Raw genomic sequence first — 20094 nt, 5'->3', positions numbered from 1 at the left:
TGGGGTATTCCTTAGCTCCCACTGACCGGGTCCCTTTCCATCTGAGCTTTAATGCTTACAATAAATACACATATTTTTAATGGTAATCATTGGCTAATGAGAAGACATCCCTAGCCTGCCTTATGTCATTCCCTCAGGCAGGTGCCAGCCACCCACAAGCCAGCGTGGGTCCTCAAAGCCTGGCCTGGTGGAAGACATCCATAGACCCGCCTGGTACTGTAATGGTGTCATTATGATGAGAAAATGTGTGGTGGAGAAATGGGAGAGAAAGAGTACCTGAATGAATCATGTGCTGTAGGAAGAAAGGAAGATGGTGAGGGACAGGCTGAGGGGGGTGTTCTTCTTGCCACTGCAGGACATCAGGACCCAGGCTGCTGCCAAGGGCCATGTCTGGGTCTGTGGTCCTTTCCCAGCTAGGGTCTGTGTTAACATCCATGGTGCGTCCATGTTGCCACCAAAGGCCACACAGATGCCTGGAGTTCGGGCTGCAACCTGTGGCCTTGGTGTCTGAGGGCTGTGATGCCACTGGAGTGACACTGATCTTAGTGGCCTGTGCTGCCACCCATGGCCATGGTGTCATGCTGAGCTGCTGACAAGGCCCATTTCTAAGTCTGTGGCCCTATAGCACCCAGGGTCTTTGATGTCCATGGCTCCTGTTACCATTGAAGGCCATGTGGATGCCCGAGGTCTGGGTCAACATCTGGGGCCATGTTGGTGTCCAAAGTCCATGCTGCATCTGGGGCCATGTGGATCTGAGTGTCCTGGGCTTCGACCTTGGATATTGGTGACATCTAGGACTGACTGCTGCCAAGGACCGCTCATGTCTGGGTCCATGGTCCTACCACAACCAGGGTTTGTGTTAAAGTCGGAGGCCTGTGTTGCCAACAAAGGTCACACAGGAACCTGAGGTCTGGACCTCAACCTGTGGCCACTGGTGTCTGAGGGCCTTGCCTCTGCCAGCGCCATGCTGATCTGAGTGGTCTGTGCTGCCACCATGGTGTCACCTGGGCTTCAGGTGCTGCCAAGGGCCATGTCTGGGTCCAGAGTCCTACTGCAACAGGGGTCTGTGCTGATGTCTGTGGCCTGTGTTACCACGGGGGCCATAAGGACCATGCATGATGAAATCCAAGGCCCAGGCTGAGCTGGCTCTGCCCTTCCCTGGACACTGCAGCAAGGGAGCTGGCCCTGACCTTCACAGGAGAGCTGGTTCCACCCTCACCATGGGCATGGGAGAACTGGCCCTGATGGCATGGGCATAGGAGAGCTGGCTCTGCCCCTAGCCTGAGGGGGAGGCCCTAGTGTCCAGTCTGACCAACTCAGCTACCACCCAGGCCCACATTCAGGGCCTTGGGTTGGCCTACCCTAACATCTACCCCATCTATGACCTGCTGGGACACTGGAAGGGACTGGTCCTGTGGAACCATAGCTGCAGGACCTCCATTACTCGGGTGGCCGACAGGAGTTTCAGTGAGGGTCCCCTGATGATGATGTATCAGAAACCAGAGGCTATGAACTAAACCAATGACTTTGCAATGAACATTTGCAATTAAAGATGATTGGACAAAAGGATATACTGTGTGCCTCACCACATATGTTGAGCCTATTAAAATATAAATGCGGGCCCTGGTATGATGGTGCCTGGCCTTGCATCTGATGACCTGAGTTGCATCCCCAGGACCCACATTGTGGAAGCAGAGAAATGACTCCTACAAGTTGTTCCCTGACCTCTACATGTGCACTGGGGATCACGTAGTCCCCTGCCAGACACACAAAATAAGCAAGCAGATAAGTAACTGTAAAACATGTAAATGGATATAATTTATCAAGAAAAAAAGATGTTTTTATTGCCTTTTGAAATAGAATCCCAAACCATTGCTTTTCAAGACATATACCTGAAACAAAAGGCATTCAAATATTAGCTTGAACACTTAAAAATAAGTAAACAACACCATCCAGGTACGAACAATTAGAAACCAGGAGTTATAATCTTAATGTTTAAGAGAGAACTACAATCAAAATGCAATGAAAGTATTTTGAAACACACAATAATGTTAGGTCTAAAATTCATTAGGAAAATGTTAGCCTTCATACCTATATTCCAGGCACACAGCAAAATATTGATTGATGCAAAACTACAAGGAGGTATAGGAAAACTGATTACCAATTGCAGATGAATGTAACATACTTTTCTCAGTGCAACAACAATCATGTGAAAATAATTGATTCATCAATGGGAAGACCTGTATAACCTAACCTGATGGGCAGATCCCATAGTATGACATATGGAAGTCTTAAGTCTGATACAATCTTACTCTGTGAAGAAGCCTTTATTTGATGCTTATTGCAGTTTGTCCCCATTTTCTTACCAGCATTTAGAGGTTGTTGGCAGTCTATTGGAAGAAATGAGAGAAATGTCCCAGAGACATGTGAATCGGCCATCTTCACAGGAATCACTCCAAATGAGCATAATTTAGTAGCTTTCAGCATCCTGTGTGTGGTTAGAGATGAATCTGTTGAAGATGTGGTTTTATCTCGACCTCTCAGTAAAAACCTTAATGAATACCAGGGAGCTAGCATAGTGAGAGTGAGATGTTGTGAATGTGTGAACAGGAATTCCCAGACAGAATCTGGTCTGCAAAGACTGGTGATTGACTGATAGAACTTCAGTGATGTGGAGACCATGGAATATTGTAGGCCCAGAGCCTAATTACATTTAATTTTGTGTTCTCTTTAGCCCAAGAGGAGCCATTCCTCTGCCCCTTTGTGTTGGACTGACCTAGCTTCTTGTCACTAACAGATGAAGTTGGACTTGACATTTAAAAAATCAGAATATAAGCCAGGAGGCGGCGGCGCATGCCTTTAATCCTAGCACTTGGGAGGCAGAGGCAGGCGGATCTCTGTGAGTTCAAGGCCAGCCTGGGCTACAGAGTGAGTTCCAGGAAAGGCTCCAAAGCTACATATAGAAACCTTGTCTCAAAATATAAAAAAAAATCAGAATATATCATTTTAATAAATCTTAATTTTCTGCCAGTCCAAAAACTGTCATCACAAGGCAGCTAATGCCTGTAGCTGAGGTTTCTCAATTCTTTACTAGAGTGGCCTACTTAATAGTTCCACCAACGTATTTAAGAAGTGTCTTGAGTTCTCGTAGCTCACTTTTTAAAAAAATTTTATTTTACATGTCTTACCTGCATATATGTCTGTGGGTAACATGTGCATGCAGTTCCCACAAAAGCAGAAGAAGGTGTCAGGTCCCTGGAATTACTGATGTTCATAAACCTCCATGAAGGTGCTGGAAATCTAATGTAAGAGCAGCCAGAGCTCCTAATCATTGAACCATCTCTCTAGTCCCCATAGCACATTTTTTAAACTGGGATGCTTGTTTTCTTGGTGTTTAGAATTTTGTTGTTGTTTGTTTGTTTTCATGTCTTTGTATATAGCAGACACTAATTATCTGTCAGATGTACTGCTGGCAAAGCCATTCTGTTGGCTACCTCCTCATTTGATTAACCACTTCCTTGAAGTACAAATGCTTTTCAATTTCATGAATTGTTGATTGCCAGTCTTATTCCTGGGTAAGCAGTAGCCTATCCTGGGTAAGCAGAAATCTCTATCCTGACACATTCTCTCCTCCAGAAGTTTCAGGTCTAATATTGAGATCTTTGACTTATTTTGAATTTTGTGAGCAATGAAAGAAAGGGATTAGGTTTCTTTCTACTACATATATATTTGGTGTCTTTTTTGGCTTCCATATGAATTTTTAGGGTTTTTATATTTCTTTTATTTTTTATATGTGTGAGTGTTTTGCCTGAATGTGTGATGTGTAACAGATGATTTCCACACAGATCAGAAGAGGGTATCTGATTCCCCTGGAAGTGGAGTTACTGGTGGATGTGAGCCACTATGTTTGTGCTGGGAACCAAAGCCAGGCTCTCAACAACAGCAAGTGTTCCTAACCACTGAATATTCTCATCAATTCCTTCTTTATTCATTTTAAGACCTTTTTTCTATTTCTGTGAAGAACTTCATTGAAGTATTAATGAGGATTTCATTGTTTTTGGCAGGATGACCATTTTTATAATATCAATCATACCAATCCACACACATGGGAGGTCTCTACAACTGGACTACTTCTTTTTCAATTTCTTTCCTCAGTGTTTTCAAGTTTTCAATGTATAGATCTTTTACTTCCTTGGTTAGGTTTATTCCAAGGTATTTTTGTTTTGAGACTATTGTGAATAAGATTGTTTTTCTGATTTCTTTCTCAGTCTGTTTTTGTTTGGTATATAGGAAGGCTACTGATTTTGGTAACTTGCCATTCTGCTAAAAGAATTTATCATCTCTAGGGATTTTCTGGTAGAATCTACAGGATCTGTCATGTACAGAATCTTGCCATTTGTAAATAGGGATGGTAGACTTTCTTTCCTATTTGTATTCCTTTTATTTCCCTCTCTTGTCTAATTGCTAGGACTTCAAGTACTATATTGAATAAGAGTAGTGAAAGTGGACACTCCTGTCTTCTACTTGATCTCAGTGGGAATGCTTTTTTTTTCTCTATTTGACATAATATTGGCTGTCTCAGTTAGGCTCTCTATTGCTGTGATAAAACACCATGATCAAAAACAAGTTGGGGAGGAGTGAGTTTATTTTAGCTTATAGTTCCACATCACTGAGGGAAGAAAGGGCAGGAACTGAAACAGGGCAGGAACCTGGAGACGGAAGCTGATGCAGAGGCCACGGTGGGTGCTGTTTACTGGCTTGCTCCTCATGGCTTGCTCAGCTTGCTTTGATATAGAATCCAGAACCACTTACTCAGTGGTGATACCACCTACAATGAGCTGAGTCCTCCCACATCAATCACTAATTAAGAAAATGCCCCAAAGACTTACCTACAGGCCAGTCTGGTTGGGGCGTTTTCTCAGTTGAAGTTCTCTCTTTCCAAATGACTTCAGCTTGTGTCAAGTTGACAGAAAACTAGCCAGCATGGTGGCTTTTGGTTTGTCATATACAATACTTATCATGCTGGGATATGCTGCATCTATCCCTGGTCTCTCAGAGGATTTCTTTCACTGGCTCTGGTTTCAGGATCAGCGTGGGTTTCTTTCATTGGCTCTGGTTTCAGGATCGGAGTGGGTTTCTTTCACTGGCTCTGGTTTCAGGATCAGCGTGGGTTTCTTTCATTGGCCCTTTTACTCTAAAACCACCACTTCCAATCACTGTGAATTTGACAAATCTAGGATCTCAAATAAGTATAATCATATAAATATAGTATTTGCCCTTTGGTGTCTGTAGCTAGAGTTTTCCTGCCTTGCCCACAGTCAGGACAAATCTTTGTCACCTGCCAGTCCCACAGCCGCTCAGACCCAACCAAGTAGACACAGAGACTTATATTGCTTACAAACTGTATGGCCATGGCAGGCTTCTTGCTAACTGTTCTTATAGCTTAAATTAATCCATTTCCACAAATCTATACCTTGCCACGTGGATCATGGCTTACCGGCATTTTCACATGCTTCTTGTCCTGGCGGAGGCTCGCTGTGACTCCTTCTGCCTTCCTGTTCTTTTATTTCTCCTCTCTGTTAGTTCCGCCTATACTTTGTGCCTAGCCATGGCCAATCAGGTTTTATTCATTGACCAATCAGAGCAACTTGACATACAGACCATCCCCCAGCACAGCCAAGTGCAGACCATCTCAGACACCTGCACACAGGCACATGGTCCTAATCATCCTCTATGCGGACCTGCTGGGTAAAGCCACGAGGAACCCAAGAACAGGCTCCCACAGGACATACAGAACATCCCACAGCAGGTGTCTGGCTGGCTTATTACATTTAGAGTAGTATTGTTAAGGTGCATGCATAGTATAAGATTGTCAGAACTTTTTACTTTCTAAGACTATGTAATATTCTGTTGTATCTACATACTGCTTTTTGTTTAGTCATTCACTTTACATTTACTGGTATACACTTGATTTGTTTCCAGTTCTGGCCATGGTTAATAATGCTTCTGTGAACATTATAATAACTATTCAAGTCCTGGCTTTCAATTATTGAGGGTTTTGCCCAGAAATGGAATGGGTGGATCACACACTACTTGCATGTTAAGTTTATATATAAATATATGAAAGACAGTACCTGTATGAGTTTATGTGTGCCAGGTGCATATAGGTGCCCACAGAGGTCAGAGGGTGCCAGATCCCTTGGAACTTGTGTTACAGGTTGTTGTGAGCCACCATGTGAGTGCTGGAAACTCAACCCAGGTCCTCTATAAGAGCAATAAGTGCTGTTAATCTCTGAGGCATCTCTCCAGCCCCTGCATGTTAAATGTTTAAGAAAAGAATTGCTCTGTTTTCCGCATAGTGGTTACATCATCTTATATCCCTACTATCAATGGACAAAGATTCCAATTTCTCCACATTAGGCCAAACTTGCAATTAGGTGTTTGTATTCTATTTACAATTGAAATTCTAATAAGTGGGAAATCATGTATCATTGTAATTTTGATTTACATGATCACATTAATTATAGATCTGGTGCATCTTATTGTGTATTGGAAAAAACCCAGGACCTTGCATATGGTAAGCACATGTCCTAACATGGAACAACAATCACAGCCAGCATTTTTTTTAATCTTGAGAGTTTATTTTTTTAAAGATTACCTTAGATCATGTCACATGAACATAAAGAGTTTTCTTTTCCAATTCAAATGCTTTTGATTTTGGTTGCCCAAATGAAGTGGTTATACAAATAGTGTGGCTACTGTGGTAAGTAAGCCTGGAGTAGGGGCTTGTATCTGGTACTGGACAGGCTTTGGGAAAAACCAAGCCACTAGCTTCAACATGTCCTCAAAACGAATGAAAATAAGACCTGGAGAAAACCACATCAATGGCTTAGAGTCACTCGAGCATGCACACACACACACACACACACACACACACACACACACACACACACGAGATAGAGGTAGATTCAATAAGACCCTGTTAGCTAGTTTTACATCAACTTGACACAAAGTAGTCATTTTGGAAGAGGAAACCTCAATAGAGAAAAACTCTCCACCTGACTGGCCTTAAGTAGTGACTGCTTGGGGAGGTCCCGGCTCACTGTGAGCAGTGCCACCTCTGGGCTGGTGCTTCCGGGTACTCTAAGAAATCAAGCTGAGCAAGACACGAGGAGCAAGCCAGTAAGCAGCACCCCTCCATTTCTTCTACTTTAGTTCCTGCCTCCAGGTCCCTGCCCTGCTCAAACTCTTGCCCTGACTTCCCTTGGTGGTGGACTGTTACCTGGATGTTTAAGAAGAGATAAGTTATTTTCTCTTCAGCTTGTTTTTGGTTATAGTATTTTATCACAGAAATAAAAACATTAAGATAAACACTGACTCTCACCGGGCAGTGGTGGTGCATGCCTTTAATCCCGCAGTTGGAAGGCAGAGCTACACAAAGAAACCCTGTCTCAAAAAACCAAAAAAAAAATGATTGACTCTTTTTAGGATTACCCATAGTCAATATTTCTACTACATATTGACTATTATAACAAGGACTGATAATGCTAAATTAGCAGACCATATTGAACCCCTTTATATAATGAGAAAATGCAGCATTATTCACTTTGAACTTACATTTTAAAAACTAATATACAGCACATGTAGTCATTTGGGGAACAGCTGCTCTCTAACACACAAACAACTTTATACACATCTAGACAGGCCCTAGAGGCAAGCCCTGAACCAATGCTCATGCACATGTTGGGAGAACGCCTATTGGTTCTCCCAGACTATGAGGCCACAGTGCTCTTCCCTGCAGCTGCTAGCAGACCACGCCCCCTTCCTGCTTCCTGGGTCCTGATGACATTTGTGCTCTGGCCTCACTCCTTTGGGGCACAACTGTGGGCTAGAAAACTGTTTTGCTGCACGATAGCCTTGACTCCTGATGCACAAACTGACCTCTTGTTTTTCCCAAGTAGAAGAGCAAAGGGAACTCTTGCAATTTGCCTACTTAGCCCTTCAATGCCTTGGTAAGTCTTAAAGATGTCAGGATGGGAGACTCTCTGCTTCTTTCTTAACATATTCTACCTCCCCACCACTGTGCTGACATCCCCACAGGGCTTTCAGGCTTCCTTCCTCAGAGACACACATTCTAGACTTTGTCCAATCATGCAAACATCAGCCAACTATGAGAGAAAAGCAAGAATTGCTTGTAAGGGAGAGGAGTTTAAAATGACTGTGGTTAATTTAGCAATGGTAATTTTCTAATGCAAAATTAGAGAGGCATCTGTAATCAAAATAGTGTGATGAGATTTGCTTGTTTTTATGGCAACAAGTGTAACAAAGTCATTCCCTAAAATTATAGAATAAACTTGTATATTGCTAATTTTCATGCCTTCATTTATAAGAGCGAATGTTACATCTGATTCACAAAAACTGATGGATCTAATACTTGTAAAGAAAACATCTTGAGATAAAACATGTAATTATTCCCCGGGACATAATTTATCACCAGTGTATAAAGCAGTAATCATATACACTAAAAGAACATCAAATAAAGAGATTCAGTATGTCTGGGGTAGGCTCCAAACACCTGCATTTCACCAAAACTGTACAGGAAACTTTTTAACCAATGTAGGTTCACAGGTTTAACAGGCTGCTATTGCATAACTGGGAGTTTTCACATGCACTGTGTTTCTGAATTTCATCTATACCCTGTCCACCCCAGTTCTCTCATTATTACCGGTATATTGTCTGGCACTGTGTGTCTGTACAATGATGATTAGTGCTGTTTTAAAAGGTGATCCAGGGCCAGTGAGTGGGTAAAGCACTTTTGACAAGCCTGACGATCTAATCCTTGGGACCCACATGGTGGAAAGAGAGAACTGATTCCATTATGCTCTCAATGCTGTCCTCTGACCTCCATACACATGCTAAGGCAGATAGAGATAGAGATAGAGATAGAGATAGAGATAGAGAGAGAGAGAGAGAGAGAGAGAGAGGAGAGAGAGAATACATGCATATATATACTATATACATATGTATATCTTACATGAATGGATATTTGAAAAACTACTGTCTAGACACCTTACTTGCATAAATCTCCCTGTGGCTATCTGTTAGATGTTCTGCATATATGAATTTGTGGGTGCATTTGAAGTGTCAATAGATAGACACAATCTGCAAAGTTGGTGTACTTTGTCACAGTCTAATCAGTTGTGTGCAGCTCATTTAAAGAGGGCACCAGGTGTCTGATCCACAAACAGGCCTTTGTGTCAGGCTCATGAAAATTATGACAGAAGCATTTTTTCTTATTAGAATGCCTTTCTACTATAATTAACATTTTATTACTGTGGTGGTTTGAATGAGAAGGGCCCCCATAGACTCATATATTTGAATACCTGGTCTCCAGTTGGTGGGACTATTTGGGAAGGATTAGGCGGTATGGCCTGGTTGGAGGAGGTGTTACTTGGGGGGTGGGCTTTGAAGTTTCAGAAGCCTCCTGCCATTCCCACTGATTGCCTTTGGCCCCTTGCTTGCAGACCAGAAGGTGAACTCTCAGCTGTTTCTTTGCTTCGCTATCATGGACTCAAACCCTCTCAAACTATAAGCCAAATTAATTGCTTTCTTTTCTAAGTTGCCTTGGTCATTGTTTTATCACAGCAATAGGAAGGGAACAAATATAAACATCTTGCTTTTTTTTTCTTGCAAGCTTTATTTTATCACTCTTATCAACCACACATCAGGAAGCTATCAACAACAGGGCATCACATGGTAAGTCAGTTTACAAAGAAACTGAACAAGGCAATTGTGTTTACAGAAGTTTTCAGCAGAAGTCCGCAATGCAGATCGCTGAAACACAGTGCTCACACTTTATAGGGAGGTGGAGATAGTCCTCTGGTATTAGCAAGAAAACAGACGTCTGAAAGAGTGGTATGGAAATCAGAAATTTAGGGATTTGAAAAAAGAACATCTTGGTATTAAAACACATCTACCTACATTTATAGTCCCACTTAGTTCAAACAAACAACAACAACCAAAGCCCAACCATTCACAAGCAGTAAAACATCACAAAACCCAGACTCACAGCATCAAGAAATGCCAAGACCAACAGGCTACTGTAACACCAGGGAGAAATGTCACCGACTACTCACTGTGCACTGTAATGTTCCTGTCGCTCAAGCATCTTGCTTTTGCAGTCTGTAAATGCACTCCTAATAAAAAATATAAAATCTACAACATATACAGGCAGCATGTCTCTGTTTTTATATTTCTCTTACCATTTCACAGGAATTCTAGTTTAGCCTCAAGATCACCACTGCACTGCGGTCTTTACACACCGCTGGTGGGAAGGTTAACTGGTATATTTCTTTTATGAACAACCGTATGGAAGTTATCCAAAGAAATCAAAACAGAAGTACCACTCTAGGGTGTATACACAATGGACTCGAACTCAATGTACCACGGAGCTGTTTGCTAGTCTATGTTTATTGCTGCACTGTTCACCATAGTTAAGTGGAACCAGCACAGAGGTCCACAAACACGAATGGGTAAAGAAAATGTGGTAAATGCCTTAGTGAGTAAAGGCACACGACACCAAGCCCGACAAGGTGAGATCAGTCTTCAGGACCCTCATGGTGAAAGGAGAGAATGAACTCCCTGTAGTCCTCCGACCTGCACACACTCTCTGTGTAGAGCACGAGTCCATATGCACACATATACACACATATACACACATATATACACAAAATGAAGGTGAAAGCCTTGGCAGGAAGTGGATGCAACTGGAAATTATCTTAAATAAAGTAAGGTAAACTCAGAAAAACAGATACTGGCCATTTACTCACATATGCAGGGTGTAAATTAAAAATCTCTCTCTCTCTCTCTCTCTCTCTCTCTCTCTCTCTCTCTCTCTCTCTCTCTCTCTTTGTGTATGTGTGTGTGTGTGTGTATGTGTCTCTCTCTGTGTGTGTGTGTGTGTGTGTGTGTACGGAAAGTGGAAAGAGGACCGTAGGAGGGGAATGAAGGAAAAAGGTTTTTAGTGGGATACATGTGACCTGAAAGTCAAAGGAAGGCTATTTGGAAATGAAGAACAAAGTGAATGACACATGAGGATTAAAAGGCTGTAATAAATCCACACTTTCCATAACTTAAAATTCATTTAAAAATAAAAATAGTAAGACATTGTCTTGTGTTTTAGAGATCATTTTAGACAGTTCAAAGAGGGGAAAGAAAGATACTCATACACATTATAGGACACATTCAAGGCCATTTCTGTGGCAAACAATGTTACAGTGAGGGTGGACAGTGTGTTCAATGTCACTGTTAGACCTGAGCAAGGTGTTCTGTGGTTCCTCCTGCATGGGGGTGCAGTATAGTTTTTAAAACTGTAGTGTAGCCGGGCGGTGGTGGCACACGCCTTTAATCCCAACACTCGGGAGCCAGGCGGATCTCTGTGAGTTCGAGGCCAGCCTGAGCTACAGAATGAGTTCCAGGAAAGGCTCCAAAAGCTACACAGAGAAACCCTGTCTCAAAAAAATATATATTTCAAAATAGGTAGGAGAGGAGTTTTCGTGTTTCCACTACAAAGAAATGGTGCACATGTGATGTGTCTGATTTGCCAGTCATTGCGTACTACATGCATGAACCGACATAGCACATTGTACCTCATGTTTATGTACTTCTGTGTCAAGTCAAAAATAAACTGGAACTTAAAAAGCAAATGGGATAGAATGAGCTTCGTAATGAAGGGCATGGTTTTGCCTTCCTTGTAGCCTCTCTGGGTTCAGTAGGTTTATTCTGATGTATTCACTCCATCACAATTATGATTATGATCTAGATTCTGATACCCTCAATGTTGAGAGCTATGAGTGTTCCTTTTATTGCTGTTCTGTCTGTTTTTATTTATCTTGACATATTGTCTTATGGATGAATTGTTGGATGCTTTCCTATTGTTTTTGTTATTGATTTCTAATTGTATATATTATTACCAAATAACCCAATTTTTTTTCCTTCAGCTTCTTCAACTTTTTGTATTTGTGCTTGTGTGTGACTCGGGATATTTTTTAAATGAATGATTCACACACATTTTAGGAGAGCGTACATTCTGCTGTTTTAAAGTAGACTATAATGTACACACCCAATAGATCCACTCGGCCAGTGGCGTGCAGCTCATCTGGAAACTTGGTGCTTTTGGTTCTCCCAATGCCCTGTATTACTGAACAGGGAATGATGAAGGCTCCAATTATAACTATGGATTTGTGTGGTGAGATTTTGTTTGTGCTCTGACAAACAAAGCTTGCCTGGAGATCAGAGTGTGGAGCTAGCCACTAGTTAACCATAGAGGCCAGGCAGTGGTGGCATACACCTTTAATCCCAGCACTTGGGATCTCGTGCCTTTGCTCCCGGTACTTGGGAGGAGAAAACAGGAAGTGATATGGCTGGGCAGAGAGAGGACTATAAGGCGAACAGAGACAGGAGCTTGGGCCCCCCTTTCAGGCTGAGGAGTTGCCTAGGTAAGAAGAGGCTGTGGCTTGCTCTTTTGTCTCTCTGATCTTTAAACATTTATCCTGATATCTGGTTCCAGGTTTTTATTAAGACCAATTAGAATTTGTGCTACAGATTTGTCTGTTCCCCTGTCAGTCCTCTCAGCTTTTGTTCCACAGATTTTGATGTGCCCTTGCTTTATAAGCATCTATTTTTAGAAGTTCTGTATCTTCTTGTTTAACAAACTCAAGGTTTCTTCTGAGTTTTCAGATTTAACAAATCTGAATACATGTAGGTCATTCAGTTTCACTTGCATTTCAGATAAAAAAAATTATATTGCAATTCGTATAACTATTTGTTGTGAGCTGAAATTCAAATTTAACTGGATTAATTTAGTCTGGCAACTCTGCACCTGGAACATTCTGTGGAGCAGAGCCAACGTGCTCTGAACAATGTCCAGGGTGAGCTTCAGTAGCTGCCAGCCCAGTGGTCAGCATGTGAGGGAGGCTTCCTGATGTCCCGGGGGAGTGGAACCTCCAGGTGACTTCAACCATGGGCGACACACAATGCAGGGGACACAAAACACCCAGGTTAGCTCTTTGCCACTAATTGGCATCTTAGAATTCTATTCAACACGTGTGTTTCCTATTGAGTTTAAGAGACTGAGAGACATACCCTTAGACAAAAGCGTCCCAGAGTTTCTGCTTTGAGTCGGTACCTACCGATGGAGAGCTATCACTCCAGTATCCAGTCCAGCCAAAGATGCATAAGGATCTCATGTCACTCTTCTGGTGCTCAAAGGAAGTGCATTTCTCTCAGGTAAAATGAGAAAAGGAGGAATAGGAAAATAAGGTAACAAGAAAACTCAACAACCACATAAAATGGAGTCAATAGTGACTAGCTGAATGGAAATGTGATCTCCTTTGTCCCTTCCCCTAAACAAATAAAGACACTCAGTCCACCACATGACTTACAGGAAAAAGACAAATATGCCAGAATTTTTCAACATTCTCTTTTCTCACTTCATCAGTTACTGTACACTGTAGATATTTGATGAATACGACCTTAAGCAAGTGGAAATGACCAATATTACCCATGATGGCACATTAGCATCACATGCTCCCAGAGGTGATGTGATGAGAAGGGCCCTTCAACTCTGTGGTATTCTTTCCACACACCCTGAAGAATGGTCTAATTTCAAGAAAGACAGCTAATGAAACCTGTGCTCCTCATGGGTACCAGGGCCACGAAAGCCTTGTAGTAATTCCTCAAATGGATAAGCACAGAGTGACCACGTACCCAGCAATTCCACTTCTAAGTACATACCCAAGAAAAAGCAAGACCTTAGTCTACATAAACACTCGTACACAAAAGTGTACAGCAACATTACTCATAACATCCCCAAAGTGGAAATCACCTAAAGACCACCAAGTGATTATCAGATAAATAAAATGTGAAATAACCAAACAATAGACTATTATTCCACCTTTAAAAAACAAAGAAATAAATCTTCCTACATTCTAGAATATGGATGAACCTTGAAAACATCACAAAATGAAAGGAAGCCTGATGCAAAACAAATATAGCATGAATCCATTTATATCAACTGCCCCAGAAGAGAAAAGGAGAATCCAGAGAGACAGAGCACATCTGTGGCTGGACAGGACAGTACTCCCTTATAATCCCAGCTTTCAGGAAGCAGGCTGAAGCAAGAGGATTGCAAGTTTAAGGTCAGCCCTGACTACAGAGTGAATTCAAAGTCAAACTAGGCTACATAAGCAGAACCTGTCTCATATTTCTATTCCAGATTCAACTGGGGTGGGAGGGTCTAACTATACTAAACCATAACGGGAGGATTTAAGGTGACAGAAATATCTGAAAGTTATTACAGTGGTGCACCATTATATATATTTACTGAAAATTATCCTTAACATGTAGGGGGATGTGCTGTTGTTGTTTGGGATCAGTTTTCATTCTGTAGCCTGCAGTGGATCAAACTTACGATAATCCTCCTACATCTTCCCAAGTACCAGGATTAGAGGTGTGAACCAAAACACCCGGCTTAAATGTGTGGCTTTTAATTGTCTTTAAATTATTTTGTACAAAATGGAAACAGATTTGAAATCCCTCTCCCTGAGGACTGGCCTTCGTGGTACCATAAGGCACCATGCAAGCTTCCAAGGAGGGGAACAAACAATAATCCTACTCAGCTGTGATGCCTCTGAACCACAAAATGACTGGCATGGCACAATAACCCCCAGGGTCCAGTAGTGGTACACATACTTTGGCTCTCTAACTGGATTTAATTTAAGATCAGCTCCTTAAGAGGGAGGCCATGCCTCGTACTGGGACTCTAGCCAACTACCCAGAGCTAGTGAAAGCATGGATCTTGGAGAAGAACCTACAGCTGCCACTTTACTGAATATTCGTAATCCCCAAATATATTCTAAGTATTTGTCCTTTTACCCACAGATAAGTGCATTACTCACCCATCATCAAAGAAACTTCTCTTTGCAACAAACAGAGACACCACAGCAAAACCACAGCAAATCAAAAAGCAGAGTCGTGGAGTCCAGTCCTAATGGCTACATCTACAAAACACCACCCACACCTAAGGTTCAGGGAGCATCGAATAAGAGGGGGCAGAAAGATTGTAAGGGCCAGGGAATCTGTTGTGAGATTGCATCTCCTAGTGAAGTCAGAAGCTACACCCATAAAGCCTCACCAACATGACTACCTAAACATGAGCCGAACAAGGACAATAACTAACATGCTGAAGTGGATAGGGAAAGCTTATCAGGCCTCAGCCCTACACAAAGAACTAAAATATGCTGAGAATGGGAGAAACCGTTTTCCCCAAGGAAAAGGACACCAATTGATTATTCAGTACCAAATAGTCAGCCCTGAAAACATACACATACAAATAGGAGCACACAGACTGAGCAGACTGTGCTTATGTATTTAGTAATATATACATATCTACAGTATATGTATGTAACAACAATTAATGAAAAAAGAGGCCACGAATTTGAAAGAGAGTAAAGGAGAGACATGTGGGAGATTTTGAAGGGATAAAAAGGAAGTGGGAAATGATATGATTATATATCTATATTGTTACATAGATATTAATTATATCTATACTATTAATAATATTAAACATTATAATCTCAAAAAATAAATAATTTCAATTTGTTAAAACCTTGCCCCCTGTGCCACAGGAATAACCATCCTTTTTCATGCAAAGAAGGCCTGATGTACATGTGTGATGTAAACACTAATATATATAAAGCTGGCTATATCCTGGTCCTTCTAACTCTGTCCTGTAGTTTTCCAACCATTGACTTCCCCTTCTCCTCTGCATATGGAAAGCCTGACTTACATCTTCACTTTCCCAACTTCCGTGGTAGCACCTTAAGAATGAATTTATGGAAGACCCCAAGGCCTGCTTTCTATGAGGTCGATATTATTACTGTCCTTGTGTGTCTCTCGATTTCTTCACATGAGTCTGTGTCAGTGAGAATAAATTAGAACCACCTTCCTGGATGTAAGGATGGCAATACTTGTCCAAGGAGCACAACTCTTGCAGAAGTCAGCCTTAAGGGTGGAGTGAGGAATTCTAATAAGATTCTGCTAATGATGCCACCCTGGAATTTCATTTCCTTCACTTCTGGGCTGGAATTTCAGAAAGTTAGCCAAGTACAAGGCAAAATATGAAAGAGGCAGAAGAAGTCAGAGGGAGATATGGTTGTCATCACAAGCTTCTGACTCATTCCCTCTCTTTCTCTGTCTCTGTCTCTCTGTCTCTGTCTCTCTCTGTCTCTCTCTCTGTCTCTCTCTCTGTCTCTCTCTGTCTCTCTCTGTCTCTCTCTGTCTCTCTCTCTCTCTCTCTCTCTCTCTCTCTCTCTCTCTCTCTCTCTCTCTCTCTCTCACACACACACACACACACACACACACACCAGTCAGATTCTAGTATCATACCAATTTTTCCAAGATGGTTTTCTTGATTCAGACAGTACAACATTTCATTTTAGGATCAGCCAACCTATTTCCTTTAACATACTCAGAAAATCACACAATACACACACACACACACACACACACACACACACACACACACACACACACACAGACCTAGTTTACAGTGAAAGACATCAGAATACATAAGATAAATTTGTGAAAATTATTATTTCACAGGTATAAGATGAAAAATTCTAGGAGGAAGTAAAAATAGCTATAGAAATCAATACAATGATGACAGGTGGCTATATTGCCTGTCACATTAGCAATAGTTCAAATTGTCACCAACATTCAGAGAAATAGACTTTTTCATACCATATTGATAACAATAAACAGTAATAATACAGCGAATGAATTTTGTCAGTGTATACATAGTACACATTTCATAGTTTTCAAGGGACATTTTGAAAAAATTAATGTAGAAAAATGATTTGGAATGCATTTGCTTATATATGTACATAGGTATTGAAACTGAAGTTTAATTTTTAAAATGTAAAGAAATTAAATTTATTATAAAACTACAGGTAAAATGAACTTGGCATCCATTCTAAAAAAAAAACAACAATTTGATATAAAATTTAAGACAAACTTGCAGTGTAGAGGTATTTTAAATGTATTTCTATATAAACAGGGTCATAATATAGGCAAAGGAGGTTACAAAGAACACAATGGCCAGGATTCACTTTTGTTCATGTCTCTTAGCTAGCTATCCAGCAGACCTACACACAAAAATGAAAATAAATCATTTTGTGCTTCTCACATGGCTTTCAATTCAACACAGTGTTAGGCAGTACTCTCTGTCTGGCGGCCTTAGCAGCCTTAAACCGTGGAAACGTCCCCTTTGTCCATCTAGACCTCCAGAAAGCTCTATGGGCATAATTAGCCTCGGCCCCTCCCTCTCACCTAGCTCACCGGGCTTCAAGCTGCAGTTCATGTTCTGACCACCAGGTGTCAAAAGTACGCCATCCACAGCAAACAGCTACAAAGACCGTTCCACAATATGAAAAAAAAAAAAAATGATAGTCCTTAAAATAAGCTTATAAAAATGATTCTAATTCTTTTGAAGGTAGACACTGTATGTGCAAAGAATATCATAAAATCATACATGAAAATCAGCAGATAATTCTAGCATTCTATTACAGTCATCAGCAGGCACGGGGGCTCTAGGGAGGTGTTTAGTAGATAAAGAGGGTGCTGGCTACAGCTGTGCCTATCCTGTCCTAGAGAAAGGGTGGCAGAGAGGGGTTTGAAAAGGGCCTAGAAAGACTGTATAAGGGTGGGATAATGGAAGATTAATGCAGTGGCCTTTGTGTGGATTGTCAACCTACACAGATCGCCAGGTAGATCTGGGGACAAACAGGAAACAGAAAACGGAGCTACTTTAATACACGTACGAAGTTTCCAAACAACTGCAGTCATAGGAAATGATTCATTTTAGCACACTTGTTAGTCTTTATAAAATGTTTCCCTTTGCATCGAAAAGAGAAAAAGAAGTTGTGCGTACTGGCACACATCTATTAGCTCAGCACTTAGGGGACCGAGACAGAAGGATTGACAGTTAGCGGTCAGCCTGGGAAAGCACTGTAAATTCCAGTCCAGCCTGGCTGGACTCTCAAATCAAAACAAAGAGCAAATAAAAATAAGATAAGATAAAATAAAATTAGATAGGGCTATCAACTGTCGAGCAGAAGGTTTACAGCTTTGTTAGACCAGAGAGCTGAGAAAAAAGGGACACAGATTCAGAGTATGCCTTGAAATTCCAGAATTTTCTGGAATTGCTAAACTAATGGGAGGAATCCTCTACAACTATCACGGGAACATCTGAAACGAAGATTTACCTCCTTCCTCCCCTCCGAAATAAGATGAAAGTGCACCTGGGAGTGCTCAGGGTCCCCTCGGGGTTAAGGGATGGACTCTGGCCAACCCTGTCAGACATCTGGAGATGAGCCTGAGCTTGTTCATCTGTGAAAAAGGACAGGCCAGGCTTTTCCTACAGAGATGCCCTGAGGGGAACTGAGAAAATGTTCCCAGTGTGCATGGGAACACAGAGTGGGACGTTGATGGCTTTTAACTTTTGGGACACAGTAGCAGGATCCGGCTGAGCTTTAGATCTGAGGCAGGCACCGTGAAAATCATTCCTCTGTTCTTTGCCTAACAAGAACACAGACATCTACAGTAATGAAGAAACATCTCTCTGGTGTCCTTTGTGTCCACAACTTGAGTCAGGAAGTGCTTTCTATTCTTGGGTCTTCATAATGTGACAAGAGATGTTTCACATCATGCCTCCAAGCAAACCCAAATCAGGCCCCGACCTGGGGAAGACAGGGCCCATCTATGCCTTGATCTGAGGAGCTCACTGGTGCTGGGTGGGCCTAGTGGCTGCCCCAGAAGTGTATGGCATGTTAGTAACATCTGTGTAGAAAAATGCTGGACCTGCCCTGCTATCACCACATGTTAGTAACATCTGTGTAGAAAAATGCTGGACCTGCCCTGCTATCACCACATGTTGGTAACATCTGTGTAGAAAAATGCTGGACCTGCCCTGCTATCACCACATGTTAGTAACATCTGTGCAGAAAAATGCTGGACCTGCCCTGCTATCACCACATGTTAGTAACATCTGTGTAGAAAAATGCTGGACCTGCCCTGCTATCACCACATGTTAGTAACATCTGTGTAGAAAAATGCTGGACCTGCCCTGCTATCACCACATGTTAGTAACATCTGTATAGAAAAATGCTGGACCTGCCCTGCTATCACCACATGTTAGTAACATCTGTATAGAAAAATGCTGGACCTGCCCTGCTATCACCACATGTTAGTAACATCTGTGTAGAAAAATGCTGGACCTACCCTGCTATCACCACATGTTAGTAACATCTGTGTAGAAAAATGCTGGACCTGCCCTGCTATCACCACATGTTAGTAACATCTGTATAGAAAAATGCTGGACCTGCCCTGCTATCACCACATGTTAGTAACATCTGTGTAGAAAAATGCTGGACCTGCCCTGCTATCACCACATATTAGTAACATCTGTGAAGAAAAATGCTGGACCTGCCCTGCTATCACCACATGTTAGTAACATCTGTGTAGAAAAATGCTGGACCTGCCCTGCTATCACCACATGTTAGTAACATCTGTGTAGAAAAATGCTGGACCTGCCCTGCTATCACCAGTTCTTGGATCTGTCCAGACACATTACACCAGCAAAAATTCCACCTATGTCCTGACTGTGCAGGGACAAAAAAAAAAATTCAAGGTGACAGGCATTTATTTGACACACAATAGTCTGTTTTTTCCATTTCTCAGCAACCAAATGTTCTTGAACACAAGACCTACACGGTTCTATTAGAGGAGATCCATTATTCCCCTGGTAAATACAAGAGAAGAGGGATGATGTGTGCGTGGGTTTCGGTCTGAGAGGAGCCGCCCCCCCCCCTAGATTTAAAGTTTCCTGAGTCTCTTATATTCTCTGCTAACATTTCATTTCTCCCTCCATCCCTACCCCAGGTGATTTGGCTCGGGTCCTTTGGCCGCAGCAGATATTCTCTCTGCGAGGTCACAAACTTTTTTCTAGCACACGGTACAGTTAGTTGTTTACATAGA

Source organism: Peromyscus maniculatus, chromosome X (genome assembly GCF_049852395.1).
Source record: "Peromyscus maniculatus bairdii isolate BWxNUB_F1_BW_parent chromosome X, HU_Pman_BW_mat_3.1, whole genome shotgun sequence".
Taxonomy (NCBI): Eukaryota; Metazoa; Chordata; class Mammalia; order Rodentia; family Cricetidae; genus Peromyscus; species Peromyscus maniculatus.
The sequence above is the reverse complement of the archived record's forward strand: the minus strand, read 5'-3'. Positions refer to the sequence as shown.